Source organism: Pipistrellus kuhlii, unplaced genomic scaffold, assembly GCF_014108245.1.
Source record: "Pipistrellus kuhlii isolate mPipKuh1 unplaced genomic scaffold, mPipKuh1.p scaffold_m20_p_6, whole genome shotgun sequence".
In the NCBI taxonomy this organism is placed as follows: Eukaryota; Metazoa; Chordata; class Mammalia; order Chiroptera; family Vespertilionidae; genus Pipistrellus; species Pipistrellus kuhlii.
In genome coordinates, this window is record NW_023425562.1 from 43,180,289 (window position 1) to 43,200,545 (window position 20,257).

Below are 20,257 nucleotides of genomic sequence, written 5' to 3' on the forward strand. Positions count from 1 at the left end.
CATTTGGGAACAACTAATATATGAGCAAATTGTAGAGGACTTAAATGCCAAGCTAAAGTGAATAAAAACACATTCTAAGTGTCTGTCCCATAGGTCCTTTCTCCTAGGCACTTTGTTTAATTGTTGTTTTTAGAAACTAACAGTTTTCTTTATTAAAAATTAACTCATGATACCCAAGTGTGCATGTTTAGCCATGCAGGAAGAGTGTCCTTAGATGTGCACATGAGAAGGTTTGCTCAAGCTCTTCTGAGCATCAACTCTCTTGACACCTATCTCCTCCCTATTATCTTTATTTATAGACATGACAGTTCCATATGAATTTAGTTGCTCTAAGTCAGAGGGCAGGCAACCCTACACAATGAAGCAAAGCAGTTAAATTTAGATTGATCAGTTTTTCATCACAGTGGGGTCTTACTTGTGGGCTCCCCAAATACCTAAGTAACCAATGGTCTCACTTCACTAACGAACTACTCAAAGTCTCCCTGCACTGTAATGCCTGCCCTATGCTTCAGAAGAGCTGCATTACCCCTTATAAACCTGAATCTGTATGATTTCAAAAAGCACCATAACAGTTAATGGATTTGGGGCAAAGGTAATATTAATAACTAGCTAGTTACAGTGGTAGCATAACTACTTAAGCAATATATGCTGAATTAAACTGAATAGATTTTAGTTGTGACAAATAATATGTTTCCATTAAGTCTTCTAGGAACACATTACTTTATTCAGAAATAATAAAAAATATTTTACTTAAAATATTTTCTTCTCAAATAAGTCATATTTCCTAATTAATTTTCACTAATGTTTAAAGCTATTTTCCATTCTAGTTATTTCCATTCTTTCTTATGAAAGATGAATTACCATAGAGGTTTACCAAAATGACAAAGAATGACATCAATCAAAGACAGAGGAGAGTTATGTACACTAAATTGAGAGATATTGATTTTACAAGGGAACACTACTTTATCCCTTAAATATAGTCCCTGCTATTACTGACATGTAGGCCTTAGAACACAGGGGAAAATATTTGTCAATGAGTTTTCAGACCTTTATGGTTCTGTTTTCTTCTATGAATAACTTGGCAAAATCCTCTGGAAGCAAAATATCTCAAAGTATAGATTCTGTGAGAATGTCTAAGTCTCATTGATACATATATAAATTCTAACTAAATAATCAGAGAAAGAAAAAAATACATTTTTCTGCTAGGAGCTGCCCTCAATGATTCTGACTATCATTTTGGTAGAGGAGGGGGTATTCAGTCAATGTAGTAATGAAACTGTGTTTTTAGATGAAATATAAAAAATGTGTAAGACGTGAGAATACAAATTTTGAAATGTATATCAAAAATGCATTGCCTGATTATATAATGAGACATTTTTCATTGTCTCTCTCTCCTTTCTTTCTAACATTTGTAGAAAGATGTCTTTGTCTCTTAGTACTACTATAAAGGGATGCATAGTTATATGAATAATAGAAATGTGCTTCTCACAGTTCTGGAGAATGGGAAGTTAAGGTGATCAAGGTGCCAGGGGATTCAGATTCAGTGTCTGGTGAGGACCTGTTTCCTGGTTCTTGATGGCAGTGCCCCTGCTGTGTCTTCACAATACAAAAGAAACTAGGGAGCTTCCTAGGTGTCATATATCAGAGTACAATCGCTCACAAAGCCCCATCTTCCAATATCACCACTTGGGGTTAAGTTTTAACATAGGAATTTAGGAAGGACACAAACATTTGGTCTATGGTAAATAAAATGGTAGAAAAAGACCAAAATTTTACCTTTAGGTGAGTCTTCATATATTGTAAGTAATATTCATCTCTAACAGTCCAAACATGAGAGCTTGAAAGACAGCCTGTAGGAATCCTCAGTTAATAGGGGGGAAATAACCTTGAAAAGGGGCCTGACTTTGTGCAGGTGCATAAGATCTAAAAGGCTGCCCAAGTTTGGCTTAAGGTGACTTTGTTTATATGCTCACAGACAGAAGAGGGATAGGAGGAATTCAGGTCTCAAATGAAAACCATTAAGCCCAAAGGCAGGCCTATGGTTGGTCTTCCATACTAATTTTTATTCTCTTTCCTTTGAAAGACAAGACCTTATAAGTTAGACATCCTGGAAATGAACTCTTTCATTAGCATCTTGGATACAGCACTTTCATTACTTTCAAAAGGAATTCTTCATGAAAGGAGTCTGTAATTAGGTTACCAGGGAGAGCTGAGTACCTGCAAATGACAGTATATCTACTCATTGTCCCCACTGCTTCTTCTCTCTAGGCCTGGTTCTCAGAAGCATTGGGTACAATTTACAGATACAAACACAAGAACAGCCTCAAAATTAGTTCATTTCCCCTTTGACATACAGGCTGTGCATTTTTTCTTGAAACTAGAACTGCAGAACAGTACATCTAGTAATTAGTGAGTGATTTTCTTTTCACCTGACTTTTTTCTGCTTCTTTTTCACTGTTTTAGCAATTGGGTATTAGAGAGAGAGAAAAATGATGTCCCAATGTATGATTCAGTTTTCAAAACAGGGGGCAGAGTCCAGTTTCTTGATGAAAGCCTCAACCTTTTAATTCCGATGAAGTGAAGCTAAATTTATTTTGTTGGAGAATTTGAACTAGTCTGAAGGCACACGGTCAAACAGTTCAGGCTTCCTGTAATTAACTGTCAAATAAGAGGCCAGAACCAAACAGTGAACTTCAAGTGGGTCAACCTCAGAAGGGTTTAAATTCTGATGAAATTTTACAACAGAAATGGCCTTTCCTGGAAACATTCATCCCAGTCAATAGTTCACTCTATAAACAACAGCAAGTGTAGATGGTTCTAAAAATGCAGTTTGAACTCCCATTATGTCCCCACTGCCTTGCTGGTCATCACTGATGCTCTTGGCTAGAAACATCCTTTAGCTGGAGCATCTATGCACAAAGAGAGCATGCCTTTTGAGGGCGCAAAGGCCAAGGGGCTTACAAAGAACGCTCCTACTGCTAATGTGCATTGAATAGCAGAAGGAGTCCCCTGGCTCCTCGCCTGGCCAGCAGAATGTCCTTCTCACACACACATAAATGAGTTCCCGAACTCCACCACAAACTACACAGCTCACAAAGTGTTCACAGACAGAGAGGGTGAACAGAGGGATACATTTCAGGTAGATTGTTGTCATAATCTGAGCAAAGTAGAAGTGCTTGTCCTTTGAGTCAGAATTCAAAATATTTCCATGACAACAGAAAGCTTTTCAGCTCTACAATGACCAGGGGCAAATTTTCTGAACTCTTGGAATTTATAATCACAGAGCATAGAACAGTAGGCATGCAACTTGTCTTCCTGGAACCCAAATTTCACTGAAAGTCTTCAAATTGTGATTTTTTTACATTAGAAAATTTTTGGATTTTTTCATGCTTCATTTTTGCAGGCTACTGTGAGTAAAATTGGAAATAAATATGAATTATTGGCATGAACAATAAAACTAGTTGGTGCAAATTAAATGTATTTCTCATTAAATTTTAAAGGCCTTTAAAAAAAAAAGTACTAACCTCTAAAAGTTGTAGCTAAGGCACAATTTTACCCTTTGGTAGCTGCCATAAATGCCTCATTCCATTGGTTATGATCAAAGTTTATTACCTCATGACTTACATCTTCTATCTGCTAGCTTTTCTCTCATACTAGAAGATTTTCAATTCCCTCCTACACAGTAGGAATAAAATGCAATGAAATGTTCTGTATTAAAACAGGGGAACTGTACCTTAGTGTCAGAAACTGCTTTCTTAAAGAAATTTTCAGAAACTATAGTGATGACCATAGGTCACTGAAAAATACAAAAACTAAACCAACTATTTGTGAAAGAGGAAGTTGGGCCACAATGGGCAAAGGCTATAGTACATCCACCTAATGTTAAAGAAAGTCTTCATGTAATACATATGCACTAACTATATCTGGTATAAGTATGTATTTTAAAATTTATAGGCAACAAATTCTTCCACCCTCTCTACTGGCCTATGGTTCAACTGCAGAAGGTGTTATTAACTTGGGTTTTATCATTTCAGTAGATTTATTGTGACTTAAAACAAGTTTTTAGCAGCTTTGTTAGAGAATAAGTAACAATGAATTGCACATATGGAGAGTGCCCAATTTGATAAATGTAGACATATATATGCACCTTGAAAGGGTCATTATCATCAAGTTACTGAACACAATAGCTCCCTAAAATATCCTCATATCCCTTTGTAAGCCTCCTTTGGCCCCTCCTCCCATCTTCAGACAACCTATCACCATAGATCAGTTTATTTTTCTATACTTCTGTTTGTATTTCTATACTTAATTCTGAATAAGTTTTTCGATTTTGGCCTGGTTTCTTTTACTGAGCAAAATTACTTTGAGATTCATTTGTGTATTAACATGTATCAATAATTAATTCTTATTTTACTTCTGAATATTCCATTGGGCAAATGTATTACAATTCTTTTTCCATTCACTGACTCAAGAACATCAGAGTTATTTCTTATTTTTGATTAGTACAAATAATCATATACAACTGAACATGTGCTTTCACTTATCTTGGGGAAATCCTAAGAGTAAAGTAGAATAGATGAATAATATGTTAAGTGTATGTTTAACTTTTTAAGGAACAGACACATTGTATTTTGTTTGTTTGTTCTATTAATCCTCACTTGATTATATTTTTTCCATTGATTTTTAGAGAGAATGGAAGGAAGGAAAAGAAAGAGAGAGAGAGAGAGAGAGAGAGAGAGAAAGAGAGAGAGAGAGAGAGAGAGAGAGAGATATGTCCATATGAAAGAGGCACATCAACCAATTGGTTGCTTCCAGCAGATGCCCCAACAGGGACCAGGGATTGAACCTGCAACCCAGGTACATGTATATACATGTAAAGAAGTAAAGAAGGCTGTGTTCACCATATTAAAAATTAAAACTGGGAGTAAACATCCCCAGTTCCTTAATAAATTAAAAATACAGTGGACAGGGTGTGGATGTTTGCCCCTCAGAAAGTACCTATAATATCTAATAATATTCAACAGTAGTAAATCCTGAGATCATAAGATAGCAAACTTAAAAAATATTAGATTGATCCTGGTAATATGTATTTCAAAATGGTTATAATATTTATCTAGTCAAAGATAGCAACATAAGTACATTTATCTAATTCCTTCCAATGATAATAGTATGTTGGAACTATGTTACTCCCTTTAAATCTATCCCAATGGCATATAACCTAAGTGATGTTATAGGATTTCTGAACCTAGGTAATAAAAATTGACACATCTTTGATCTGGCTCCATGTCCTTTTCCTTCACTTGCTTGCACTGTAGGGATATTACTTCCATGCGGAGAGGAAGCGCAATATATTCTACAAGCAGAAGCCATGTGGAAAGCCAAGACGAAAGGAAATGAAATCCCTCAGACAAGATGTGTATCTGTTATCTTAGGCCTCCAATTATTTCTACAAACAAATTTGCAAATAAAATGTGTAGCTCATAATCAAAGACAAGCAGACTAATCAGGAACTTGATGATGTGAAAGAACCAGAAAGTACCAAACAAACAAGAATTCCAGATAATTAAGCACCAGCTTTATATAATTATGCTTACTGTGTTCAGAAAGATAAAAATGATAAGTTTAAATATTTTGGCAGAGAACTGGAACATTGCTTTTAAAAGGACAGAGCTGATTTGGAAAAAAACAAAATAAAATTCTAAAACTGAAAAAAATAAGAACTAAGGAAATAGGATGAACACCAAGAGAGATCCAGAATAAAGCTCAAAGAAACAAAATGTTGAGGAGAAAAATGAGAGAGCATGAACTTAAGAAACCAGGACAATACAATAAAAAAAAAAGTCCTAAGGTTGAATTTACTTTAAAAGAGAGAATTTGGAAAACAATATTTGAAAGAATTATGGCCTTTTTTTTTTTTAAACAGTGAATGACCACTATACAGATTCAATAAACTCAATGGATCACAAGAATGACAAAGAACTTCATACCTAAATGATTATGAAAGTGGCCCAGTGCACAAAATTTGTGGCATTAAAAGGAAATTATCAGAAAAATTTTAATGGTGCTATTTTCCCTTTCTTTATAATAGGAGCATCAGAGGTGAAAGAAAATTAGTAAAATATATATTAAAATCTCCCTCCTGTCAGAGTCCGGGACCTAAGAATCAAGTCCCCCACCACCACCTGTGCACACCTCCAAATCACATGAGACCCAGACCCAACTGGCCCTGGGCAGGGGGCCCTGCCTCAGATCCCCCGTCAAGCCCTGGTGGGAAGGGGGTGCAGCCTCAGGTCCCCCAGCCCCAGCATGAGGGCACAGAGTGTGACAACAATTTGCACATTAGTTCTTTAGTATAGGATTGGGGTGAGGGGGAACAAATGTGAGGAAAGAGGGAGGAAAGGAGAAAAGAAGGAAGATCCGTTATTAACTTTTGTATTAGATTACAAAACCTTTTAATTCCATTCCTAGATAGGTATCATAAAGAAGTCACACATGCTACAGGATCTATCAGTGTTCATAGCAATATTATTTGTAATAGCCTAAACAAGAAATAACCCAAATGTCTATCCGTAGTGTGTATAAATAAATGATGACATATTCATTCAATGGAATACTTCACAGTAATTAACACATTATAGCTCTATGTAACACTGGGAATTGATCTCACAAACATGGTTGTGGACAAAAGAAGCCAGTCTGAAATATTTGCTTTTTGTTTCCAATTAAACACATTTTAAAGGTAATTGAAATTTAAGTAGCATATAGAAATGCACACTTAGGAATAAAAGTGTAAAGAAAAGGTAGAGTAAAAGTAAAGACTTGGATTAGCATGAAATTCCAGATAATGGACAAACTTTGATAGAATGGGGGGACTTGGTTATGAAAGCACGTGCAGGGGTTCAGGACACTGTCAACATGGTAATTCCTCATCCAAATGGTGTGTGCCTGGGTATGTCAAAGAAAATTGCACGAGGTGGAGTTAAACAGGCAAAGAAGACTTTATCCAAGACTATCACACTGGGAGCTCCTGGGTAACTACTGGCGGGTGCTAGTGGAAAGATTGGTCAGTGTGATTAGACCATCTGTGTTTCCTAATTGGCAATTATGGAAGTTAGGCTCCTACTGGGAGAAGGGGCCCTGTCTTTCTAGATGATTATATTTCAAAATATGACTGTCAAGTACTTCTTAGATTGACATTCCTGGGTTGAAGATTTTCATATCAAAGAAGCAGAGAAAGAATTTACAATTGCCAGTTTTCTAAAGTAAAAAAGAGAGGCCAGGGGCTTATAGCCAGCAAGAAACCTATCTAACTAAAGTTTAATCAGCCCAGCCAGATGTGGCTCAGCAATTGAGCAGTGACCCAGAAACCAAGAGATTACCCGTTCAATTCTGGGTCAGGGCATATGCCCTGGTTGAGGCTGGAGCACCAGTGGGGGCATGTAAGAGGCTCTCATCATTGATGTTTCTCTCTCTCCCTCTGCCTTCCTCTCTGAAGTTAATAAAAATATATTATTAAAAAAAAAAAAAAGCTGAGGAGAACCTTAAGGCAATCTTGGTCAGATAGCAGTATTTAGCTGTATACTGATGTTTTGTGCAGTTTCTCGTATACATTAAAAAAATCATTTAGAACAAAGTCCAACTATACTAATAAAAGTAAGATTGAAATTATTGACCATACCTTCTCAATGCCCGCCAGCCAGTAGTGAGTATGTAAATCAATTCAACAAAGATGGGAGGTTAATTTGCATATGCAGGTTCCAAGCAGCGGGGGGCAGGGTGGGACTCTCACATTGTTACCGTGGCAATGACACAGGTGTTCTGCACTGCTCCAGCTGCTCTGGGCCTCTGGGCAGCATGGGAATGGGGACAGGCAGCTCCAGGCCCAAGTGAAAAGGCGGCTCTAGCTGGAGTGAAAGTGGTGCCGGCAGCCAGGGGAAGAAAGGCCCATTCTTGCACAAATCTTCATGCATCGGGCTTCCAGGATAATATAATTTCCATTTTGTTTTAAAAGAAATAAATATATTAATAGTTATGAATCATAAGAATTCTGTTATAAAAAGGTACAACATAATAGTGACCCTTCATGAATGATAGCTTATTAAGTGATTTCAATTAATTTTTGTTTATCCTTGTTTTAAGTTTTTCTTCTCTGGTCTTATATGGCTCAGGTTATAGTAAATGACTAGAGGCCCAGTGCATGATATTCATGCACTAGGCGGGGTGGGGAACCCTCAACCTGGATTGTATCCTTTAGCAGTCCTGGAGCCCTAAGGGGATATGCAACTGATGGCTAGGCCACAGCTGGACATCCTTAGCACAGCCACAGAGGTGAGAGAGGCCCCACCACCACTGCTGCACTTGCCAGACTTCAGCCCTATGGGAGCACACTGACCACCAGGGGGCAGCTCCTGCATTGAGCATCTGCCTCACGGTGTTCAGTGCATATCATAGCAACTGGTCATTCTGCTGTTCAATCAATTTGCATATTACACTTTTATTATGTAGGATAATAAAGAGGAAAATATTTCCCTAAATAGAATGCACCTATCTATATTCTGCTTGTATTAAAACTACATGGTTTTATAATTAACATGTTTAAATATAATTTTCCCAAAGAATCTTAGGATCTGTTTTGTTTGTCTAGAAACCAAATTATGAATAAATAGGGTTAATTATGCTTACCCCTCCACCCTCTTCTTTCTCTTTCTTTCTTTCCCACAACCAGTATGAGCATGCAATATGGGACTGAACACACTCAACTGGGTATTCCCTGAGTGTGGCCTATTTTCTGCAAAGATTTTAGGTCCTGTGGGGCAACAATGTATTAACCTGTTGAAGGACCATCCTCTGTTTTTTTTTAAGTGGAAATTTTTAGACATGTGACTTGAAGAGCATCCTAAAGGTCAAATGTCTTCCTGGGGAGTAATTTAAACAGAGGGGAAAACCAGAATTTCTTCTGTGAATCACTTTACTTGAGTTCCTATGAATTCAGAATGCATGGAGGTTGAAGTGACTTTGTGGAAAGCACTTGAGCCAACTCTTAGTGCCTGTGAGAAAATTCAATCTAATAATGTGTGTTGAATATTTACATTTTTATATGGTTCATAATATCTTTGTTTTCCCCAGCCTTTGTTATTACTTATGTATACTTCTCCATTCGATACTTACCAAACCCTGAGGCTACCCAATAACAGTGTAATGTTCCTCACTTAAGTCAATGAACTTTAACAGAAACCAATGCATTTTTACTGAATTTTTGTTTATCTCAAGGAGCACATTTTAATGAAATCAATACATTCTTGCTGAAAGCCACATGAATCCACTGGAAAGCATACATTGTTACCAAATCCAATATACAGTTTTTTAATGTCTGTATGTTTTAGGGTAAGCATAGCCATACATTTTCGCTGTAACCAATATATTTCTGTAGGGCTGATACTGAGAAAGCCTTATTTCATAATGAAGCAATTCATTCTTACAGAAACAAATACTGTGTTCCAGCAATGTCAGGCTGAATGAAGACTAAGATTTATAAAATGTAAATTCTTCCCAAAATTACATTTTTTTAAAAGTAGTTTTGAAAGTGTATAAAATATTTTAATATCTTTATAATGTTAAAAAAAAAAAGAAGCTGGAGAAAAGTTTTCAAAATGAAAAGCTAAGGGCCTTGTTTATAATTTGAGTTTAAAAACTCAAATATATTTATTATATTTATATCTTAGTCACTACATTTTTGAAAATCTGTGTTTATTTCATTAGATACCTATAAAAAGTGGATATATTTTGGGAAAAATCATAAGTTAAAATATTTAGAAATTTCCAGTCCTAACAATATTACATCTACTCTGTCTTGCCTAAGAATGACAAACCTCATACGATTATTCCTGTGAATTCCCTCCCCAAAATATTAATGAAGTCATTGTAGTAAAAAAAATCAATCAAACAAACAAACAAAAAACCCTACATTAAAGAAAATAAATATGACTCAACAATAAAATGATCAAATAAAAATACATTAAGTGTCATGCAAAGTTTTACCTATGTAATACCCATGCATGTATATTTATATTTGTAGTTGTTGTTGCATAAGTCTCTTGACATGTGTTTATGGTACTTTCACACCTAGACTGGCCTATTCCATTTAACACTTAGCCCAGAAATTGAAAAAGCATCACCTTTTATAGAGTTAATATTTTAAAATTCAAATGTGCTTGTATTTAGAAAGTGGCCGGTTATCTCCCAAGACATTATCTAATTGGGAGAGTAACCTTGTTGTATAATTCATCCAGAAGAAAAGCAAGGGCAGCTTGTTTCCCCAGATATCTTAATTTGCTCTTTTAGTTTTCTCCCCTAATGACATTTCCAGAGGATGAATAAAATGAAGGGGAGAATTTTACTACAGTAAATGTAATAAACCTAGTCAAACTTTTTAAAAAGCAGCTTTCACGGAAATATGCATCCTGGTTAAAATTAAAATGTTATAGTTCACATTCATAGAAACAGTAAGAACCCAATAAGCAATAAAAAAAATTCTCAAACCACCCAATGAATTTCTCGAATTAGAAAACGTAGAAAAACTCCAAAGTTCTAAAGGAAGTACAATATTGTTGTTAAAACCAACAAATAATTCAATGACACAGATGCTAAACCAAAATATAGCCCTGGAAACATTTTCTCTTATTAAAACAACTCTAAGTTATTCCAAGTCCTTTGTCTTCAAGGCAGCTTTGTAAACTTGTCCCCCTTAGGGATATGTCTCTGCACCTATAAAGATCAAAATTTTTAAATAGTTATTTTTGCTCAAGATGTGTGTGTGTGTGTGTCTCTGTGTGTATGTGTGTGTGTTTAATAAGGTCAAACTCAGATGTAGCACTTCATTTTACACAATTAAATAGCAAATCCCTTTAATCTCCTTGTTTAAGAATTAGGATTCCAGACACTGAAGCAGTTAGTGCATCTCAAAAAGCACATTACTACAACCTGGAACGTCACAAAAAGAAATGCCATATTCTCTCACTTCCCCTATTTGGAGGGGCAGGAGGTCTATAGTAACTTTATCGTAACCTGAGAAAGGAGGCAACAAGAAATGTATGTGACTAGAGGAGAGGGGGGCTATCTTTCCAAAGCTTGAGCCTGAGCTCAGTGGGCAGCACACAGGTGAAAACCAAAGCCCAGGATGTGATCTTTCCTGGTTTCCCCGCACTGCCCAACTCACCAAGTGAGGTGAGCGACTGCGCACGCGCACAGAAGGCAGCAAGAAGTCTGCCTGGGCAGAGGCAACATCCATCCCTACAGGAGATGATCCAACAAGCATTCAGAGGATGCTGAACTAGGGTGCAAACAAGTGAACCCTGAAGCTTAATTTAATGTTTTAATCCACAATTAAAGCTCTTCCATATGGAGCCTGGTAGGCTACTCCCCAGCTTCCACTTCCAGGTTACTATCCGCTCACCCACCCTGAAGTAGCACCATCGCTGTTAATCATTGTCCATGTACACATCATTTGAGATTGAATCTAAATCTCAGCTCCTGCTCTGCACAATCTCCCCATATCATACTGTTTTTTGTGGTGTGTGTTTGTTTGTTTTTTCGTTTTTAGCAACTTCTGGGCATTTACTGTTTCCTACCTAGCACTCACAATGCTCTTCACGCCCAGTAGGTCCCCTTTCCTTTTTCACACCACTCCATAATTGGCCTCTCCTCCCCTGGCTTCACTTTGTCAAGCCATCAAATAACCTTTAAGCCTCAGCAATTTACCAGCAATAGTGTGGCCTGTCACACGTCTATGGATGCAGCCAAGAAAGCTAAACTGAATGAACTTAGACGGTTTATTGCTTATGGCGCAAGAGGCCTGGATATCATGTTTGTAATGTTCAACCACAACCCCCAGTGTAGGAAGAAGTTATAGGGTTAAGCCCTGGACTGACCTACTGGCAAAGTCGTAAACAAGTTTCAGCTTGGAGGAGGGGACAGTCCTCTAAGCATAATTAAGCTTGATCTTGTAACTGCTTCATAGATCTTTCCTGGGTAGCAGGTGGCCTGAGGGAGGGGCAGCAAGTGCTGCCAAAACAAGTGAAACTTACAAGAACATTGTAAACTACCTTGTTTGTCCCTGACTATAAAATAAACCATCAGCTTACAGTCTGGACCTGTTCTGTGGCCTCAGCCAGGCACAGAAGATCCACCTAGACCCAGCTTTTTCTCTTTGTCTATCATTTCTCCATCTTTCATCACCCCAGCTCAGGCTCACCGAACCCTTGGCATGGCACACCCTAGGTCCTGAGGTGCAATGCAAAGGCAGGCCCACAGTGGATACTACACACATAATAAGTTGGTGTCACAGTTGAGAAATTCCAAGATAAGGAGATCCTGATCTTATATAGGACACCCTGGCAAACCTGCCACTCTCTCCCTCCAAAAAGTGACATTGTCTTTATTTCCAAGAGCACCTCTAGGGATGGGAAGGAGACATTCAGGAAGAGAAAGCCCTCAATGTTTATGGAGGGAATCGCTATTTCTATATGCCCCATACCTGTCTACTGTGCAAACATCCTTGGCAAGTTATTAATACCCTTTGCTCAGAAGATGTGCAGGAATGCCAGATTGTGGAGAATAATCTCCCACATACTTCCATGTCCAGCCTAGACCCCACGGTTTATTATATCAACATGTTTCTTGCCAGCATCATCAGATTTCTGCACCTGTCTTGCCACAATTTGCACATTAACTTTTTCATGGAACTTAAGCAATGTTGGAAGGAAGATCTCACAATAGAAGAGACTGGTGTCACTTCAAGTTACTTATCTCAAGGTCAGATGGGCCCTCAAAACTCCTGAGTAAGCCTTTTCTGTCTTTTATCAGGTCCTTTCTCTTTCTCCCCTCCCCCCCCCCAATGGCTAATTCAAACCCTGAAAGCTCCTATAATATAAGCCTTCATATCTCCCTGCCAATCAACCTGCGGGAAAACATCTACACCATGTACCCAGCCTAATTGCTCAAGTCATCTGCCTTAGACAGAGTCACTTCTTGTTCTGTCCCAGGTTTATGATGTAAATCTCACTCCTTTTCATGCCTTGCCCAGTCCGTATTTCCTGTCTATCTTGTTTCTCCATCCTCTTTATTCCTCATTTCCCTGAAATCCAAGCTTTCTAAATTTCTTTCATAGCTAAACTCCTTAATAAACTAATTAAATTACATTTACTTTTCTGCATACTGTCCTCACCTCCATCAAACCAAAGCTGCTTTCTCCAGAGCAGCGACAGTGAGCAACCTCTACTCAGTCACTCAAGCCAGAACCAAAGGACACCTGCTTTAATAGACATATTTTCAGTAGGTCTCTCTCTTTAAAAAAGCTCCAGCAGAATCATTTATAAAGCTCTTTACAAAATAGCACAAGAAGTATACATCATTTTCCAGACTTGATGGCATCCCCCCAAAGAAATTATAAAGGATCCTAACTTCTCCTTTATTTTCACTTATAAAGAAAAACTTGCATGTTACTGAGTGAGGAAGAAGTTAATTGCTCCCCAAGAAATCACTATTGTGTTTTAAAGGAAGGGAAACTGGGGCACACAGCAATTTTGAAGACTGGCACAAAGTTGCTGCATGGATAAATGATTAAGCACAAATTTCATTACTTTTGCAATAGATGGTCCTCCTTTCCAAAGAACAAAAAGGACATGAAATTCGCTAATTAATACTCTCGTTGAAGAGAATTTTACAGAAGTTAAAAATATGGGTTCTAGAATATTCCATGAAATACTTGTCTACTACTTTCAAATCAACACATAGGTTAATGTTACTACCCTGTTTCCCCTAAAATAAGACAGTGTCTTATATTAATTTTTTCTCTCAAAGTTGTGCTAGGTCTTATTTTCAGGGGATGTCTTATTTTCGGGGAAACAAGGTATTAACCAAGTGTTGCCAAAGATAAGACCTGCTTAGATAGTCTTTAATGAAGAGTTAAACTCCTTCAAGAGTTAAACATAGGTTGCTTGCAATTAAAACATCAAAATGGTGGCTGTTAAAATTAAAGTGCTTTGCAATTGGTTTGTTTCCAGTACATTAAATACCCCCCTAAGACCTTTTCACCCTATTAATTTACTTAGGTAGTACGAAGGTAGACTTCAACCAGCCACATAACTATTACAAATTTTGAGATAGGTGGAATTAAAAAATGAGATTTTACTATATAAATTTAGGACAAAAGGAAAGCATTGAATTGTGTGAGAACTTGAAAGAAAATGTGTGATATTTTTTTTAAAAGTGTTGTCATATTGCAACTCAAAATGTGCATTTTCACCTCTTCTGTGAATGGCCCACATCAGACAGACCCTTCCCCCTAATATATACTATGTTATAGATACATCTGCACCATAGCACTTATTACAGTGTTTTGTAACCATTTATATGTCTGCCTCACCTTTATAATTTGTGATCTTCAAAGGAAAACAGATTTGTCTTGTATGTCTTTGTATGAAAAATAATATGGTATTATTTGAGCATCTTTTGAGCCAAATGGATTAAAATTTAGCGGCCTGCTCTGCAAATAGATATGAACATTTGTGTTAGAGACTTAACATGCCTGGCACATAAAAGGCTCTTAATAAAAGATTGCTGCTATCACTATTAAAATGACCATTATTGGTATTATTGATTCTCCAGTGTACTCCCCATTGTCTGGTAACTTTAGGTGCTCAATAAACAGTTTACCAATGAATAATGTATAATCTATAATATTATATAAACAATAGATGCTTGATGCACAAATTTGTATACAAGGTGGGGTTTCTAGGGGAGGAGGAGGCCGGGACATGATGGGCCCTCCAGGCGGGTAGTGGGACGTCCTTGCAGGCCCGGGATCCAGATTTGTCCCACTGACATTCATGTCAATTGTTGGGAGCCACCTGGCAGCCACTTTTATATTGTTCCTTTTTTTTGTGGAGCATCCAGGGAGGGGAAGCAGCTGTAGTCGTGGAGGCCAATTTCCAGGAGGTCTGAAGTGCTGTCGGGATTCTGCCACTGGCACTGGTCCTTTGGTGCCTGGCCCATCCTCCGGAGATTGAATCTGCAGGACTACTGAGGGAGGGAGTGGCTGCTCCTGGGCTGGTGGGGTCCCTGAACAGATCAGTCAGCTGAGCTGCACTCCCACTGTGGGAACTTAACTGATCCTGCATTGAGCATCTATCCCCTAGTGGTCAGCGTGCATCATAGTGACTGGTTGTCCATAGTTCTGGAGTGACATAATAGTCACTTAGGCTTAGTGTGTGTGTGTGTGTGTGTGTGTGTGTGTGTGTGTGTGTGTAATTACTTTAAATTATTAATATCTTATTTGTTGACAATGGCTCTATGTTACTTCTTGGTATTCTTCCAACAACTTTTCAAGTAGGTATTCATTAGATGTTTATTAACTAAATTTCTCAGTGGTCTTTCACTTCTCTGGAGGATAAAGAATAATTATTTTTCTATTTTGGTTTTATTTATTCATCTTTATTCAAATTTTTATTATTGGCATTCATAATCCTACAGAGAGTTTTATATCTTTAAAGATGCTGTTTGAATTCAATTAAAATTTTCTTGCTACTTAAAAGACGTTCAAGAAAGAAATTAAAGATTGGGCTTTTGAAAATAAGCCTACTTTAAAATACTCAAGCCTCATGACCAGTTTTCAAAGCTCTCAAAAAACAACTTGAAAATGTTATACACTATGCACAGGTTAAGATTAAAGTTCCAGTGTTTCATTCTTGAACTCGTCTGGATTATGAGACATTTAAGATGTTTTGATAAAAATCAAGTGGCATGGTTGTGAATTTAGTTAATTAAGAAAAGGATTATAATAAGTGCTAAACATAGTAACATTGCTTTGTGTGGTGTAGATTTAATATTGTTAAAGACAGCAGATCACATTTCTTCCAGTCCTTAAGGCATTTCCCACCAGGCTGGGAAACCAGTGTGGAGCTGGTACTTGCTATAGCTGCTGTGAGTGGTTATGATGATAATCTCATGGACGAGTGTCAATAGACATAGACTCACAAACAAAATTATTATACAGTCTGCAAAACCCCCTTTCTAACCACGTTACAAATGCCTACTTTTGATCATGGAGTTTTCAAGTACAATCAATGTCAAAAGACCTTGATTACTTCAACAAAACCACCTCAATTACCAATGGCTGGGGGCGGGAAATTGAGACCAATTTCAGAAACCACTGTTTTCCCCTCTTGCTTATATAAAACTCACTCTTTTTAAGGGCAACTTTTAAAGGCTTTATATCCTTCTAACCCATAGGGCATCATTATAATAATGAGTAAGAGTTAGAAAACTCAGAGTTAACTGACTTTTCTTCACCAAAAAGGATACTGTATTCAACAGTTAGGGGAACATGACTATCAGAAATATTTATAAAGCATATAGCTATTACTTTGAAAATACAGGTATTTTCTTTATTTTGTGATACCTTTCAACATATTCCTCATTGAAGTATAACCTATAGGACTCCCAAAAAGAAAACCTTTGCATGTGGGAATCACATTAGTCCTGTGAAAGGGAACAACCTGGGCTTCTATTTGGACTGTTGTTCATTTTCATATCACATGACCTTATATTCTCATCCCTTCATCTACACAGTGGACAGCACTCATAGCTTCATAACTTCAAAGGCATATTGAGTGATCCTTGACAGTCTCTGAGTATTTTAAAAATAAGGTAAAAAATTTCTATTGTCTGGGACTCACCTCACCCTACAGCTAGAGTTTGTGACTGAAATCATAGGGAATAATGTTTGCAATGGTGACCTCTGGTGGTGATTTTTATTCTACTCTTTTTTTGTTTGCTTACATGTCCTAATCACTTTCATAGTAACAAACACACACAAAAAAATGTTTAAGTCAGTATAAATACCAAATAGAACCTTTCAACTTTAACTTTACACATGAAACTGGACCTATCAAAACTACTGAGATTTGCTCCTTATCCTTTAGTCACACATTTAGTTAAATGTACTTTTATTATCTCTTAACTCTAATCACTAAAAAACTCTAATCATTATTAAGCATCTTCCATAATCATTTAAAATAAGTTAATTCATATATCTTTACCTATCCACAGATAGATTATTATTAGTGAAATGTGTTTTTTATTTTTCCCTCCTATTCATTTCTAAAATATTTTAGCATAAAATTGTGCTTGCTGTTAAAATCTGGTGACTACAAAACCAATGGTTTTATTTTCTTTGCTCATGCCTTTTGTAAAATGCAGCCCTAATTATCATATTTCTTCTATCTGTGAGTCATTATTCTAGTCTATGTCACATCCTTTGCAGAATATGAAACATGGCGTGAAGTCCAAAGCTTCACTGTCTCTATCAAATGATGACTGGTAACCCCAGTGGAAGCTATATTAGAACATTTTCTCTCAGCACACTTGGAAGTTGGTTCTTCTTAGATTAGAGAAATAGACTAGCATCAATCTAGATAAATGTGATCTTTAAAAAAACATGACCTCTGGGTACTAATTTCTAACGTTTGAGTAATTTGGGATGCCACTAACCCTCTGTACTAAATCTCAGGGCTACAAAGATACAGAGTTCCTAGAGGTGAATAAAGGTGTGCTGTGGACAGGAATTAATATTTGTGCTACGTTCTCAGGTTATGTGGTTGTAGCACTTTCTAGATTGTTTTAATGTGTTTGACAATTTAAGAATTATAGTTTGCATCCCCATAGCCATGTCATTTCTCAACCAGTGCATGCTTTGATTCTATCTAGGGACACTAATCAACCCAAGCATATACACAGACCAGTGAGCTTCTACTATTTCCTATTGTTTGGTTCTTTCTTCTCCATCTATGTCATATCCCAGATTCAGCTTACCTTTCTCATTACTCCAATCACTACCTTCACTGCTAAATCTCAAGTTGTAACTTTAGGTAGAGTTAACAGTAGGAAGGCAATTTCTTTCCCACTGTTTGGATGGTGGTGAGGAGCATTTTCCCCCATGATTGCAATCTGCAGAGTAGATATCCAAAGCTTGTTCAGAAAAATCTACTGACTGAATTAAAATGTTCAAACATAAAGATTAGGCCAAACTATCAAAGGAAATAAGCGATTAAACCAAAAAAGAGAAAGCATTGATTACCTCCACTTGTGCATTCCATGATACCTTATACAGTTTTCTAATATTGCATCAGTCAAATTATATTGCATTTTCTATTTTATATGTATTGCTCATGTGTTAGATTATCAGCTCATCCTGAAGAATGAATATATCTTATTTATCTTATATCCCTGGTGCTTAGGCCAGGGCCTGGTGTACACACACATACACACCTAAATGAGTGAAAAAATGAGAAATGCAATGTAAGGTCTATGACTCCTCCATAAATTCTATTAAATATTAGTAGATTCACAGGCTCTCTGAAGCACAGAGTCTTCGCTATTGAAGGTCTTTAGGTGCAACCTCACCCAACAAAGGACCTCTTTCTAACCTGTGATTTAAGATGATAGGAAACTTACTGTCTTCTGAGGCTGTTTGTTCATTCTTTGACCATTTTAAATTGTTAGAAAGTTGTTACTTTTATTGACATATCTGTCTTCCTTTCACATTCTAGTTGTGTCCTTCAGGCTTTCAGTGAATAAATATAATCTTTCAAAATATTATCTGTAGTTTATTTGAGAGCTTTGTCTAGGACATATTTGATTTCATACTGAATTTGTTACCAGTCTTATGTCATTTCATTTACAAATCATAATAAATCATTATCAGAAACCCAACTGAAATTGTTCAGTACAGCAACATCAAAGAGATGGCTGCTTTTTTAGGATTTACCCATGTTGAATCAAGAAGGGAGAAAAGAACTGCGAGTTGTTTAGTGCCAGCAATGTGTCAGCTAGTTTCCACACACTTCTTACTTCATCTAATTTAACTTATCTCATCAAATTATGCTGCAAACAGTATCATTATTCTCCTTTTATAGATAGGCTAACTGGTATTGTTAAAGGAGAAAAGTATACGTAGTTCAATAACATAATAATCTGTATGTGATTTTAGATAACATTGACTGGAAGATTGTCATAAATTAATACATGGATTTTTAAAAATCCATTATTGGCAGAGAAATTTACTTCCTCTAGGCAGGCACCATGGATTTTAGAATGAAAGAAATCTTGGCTCTTATTCCTGGCTCTGCCTCTTTCTAGCTGAATCATAGAGCAAGTCATGTAACTTCTCTGGGATAGAGTATCCAAATATGTGAAATGATAATTATCGTTCAGACTCGGGAAGGTTGAAGTGTGGAAAAAATGAGATCATGTATGGGAAGGTTGAGTACAATGCCCAAAACATGACAGTGGTGATAATGATGAAGAGACATTTAGATCCAGTTCAAAAGACTCATAAGATTTCAGAGCTGGGAGGTGCTTTAGCAATATATACACAGACCCTGAGGGGACATGGGTTTTATTTAATGTCATAGAGCAAGTCAGCATTGCCTGCCAGTTCCCTAGGACTGTGCTACTCCCTGCAGTCCACAGAGTCCCCACACTTGACACCTCTTTCTACAGGTTGGGACAGAAATCGGCAAGCAAGGCAGCCCCTGCAGTCAGCATGTCCTCCAGCCTGTGAGAGAGGTCCAGTAGAGAGAGAAAGCACAGCCTGGTTATCCCCAATGTGCTCTTTCTCTACTGTACTCTTTGTATTTAATGGCTAAAGACAGTCACATGAAAGATAAATTTTCATTTCTGTGTGGTCCATCTGTTCCCATTACTCACCTGCAGTGAAAGTTGCCTATTCATAAATGCATCTCAATTTCTAATGAACAATCAAATAAAAAGCTACTATTATCAAGGCTGCCTCATAGGTGATCAAAGCCACAAAGCAGGGCTCCTCCTGGGGCAACAAGCTCATGGCTTCCCAGCATCACGACCATGCTCCTAATACTGAGGCAGGTAAGAAGAGCCTGTCAGAGCCACTTCCCCAGGACCTGGGTCCCTCAAGCAGACAGATGTGTTGAGCTGGAAGAGAAGTTTCGAAAAGCTTGCTCAACCCCAGCCTGAGGCAGAGCAAACAGGGCTGGGAGCACTGAGTCCAGAGATACTATAATAGCTTCAGGGCTGAGGCCCTAGGTACAGGATTTTAGCTTCACCTTCTTTCTCACCCCTGCTCCAGTTAGTTTAGTTGTGTGTTTTAGTACACTTGTAAAGTTATTTTTCTTTTATCTTTTCCCTCTTACCTATGAGCTACTGTGATACCAAATTGAAAAGT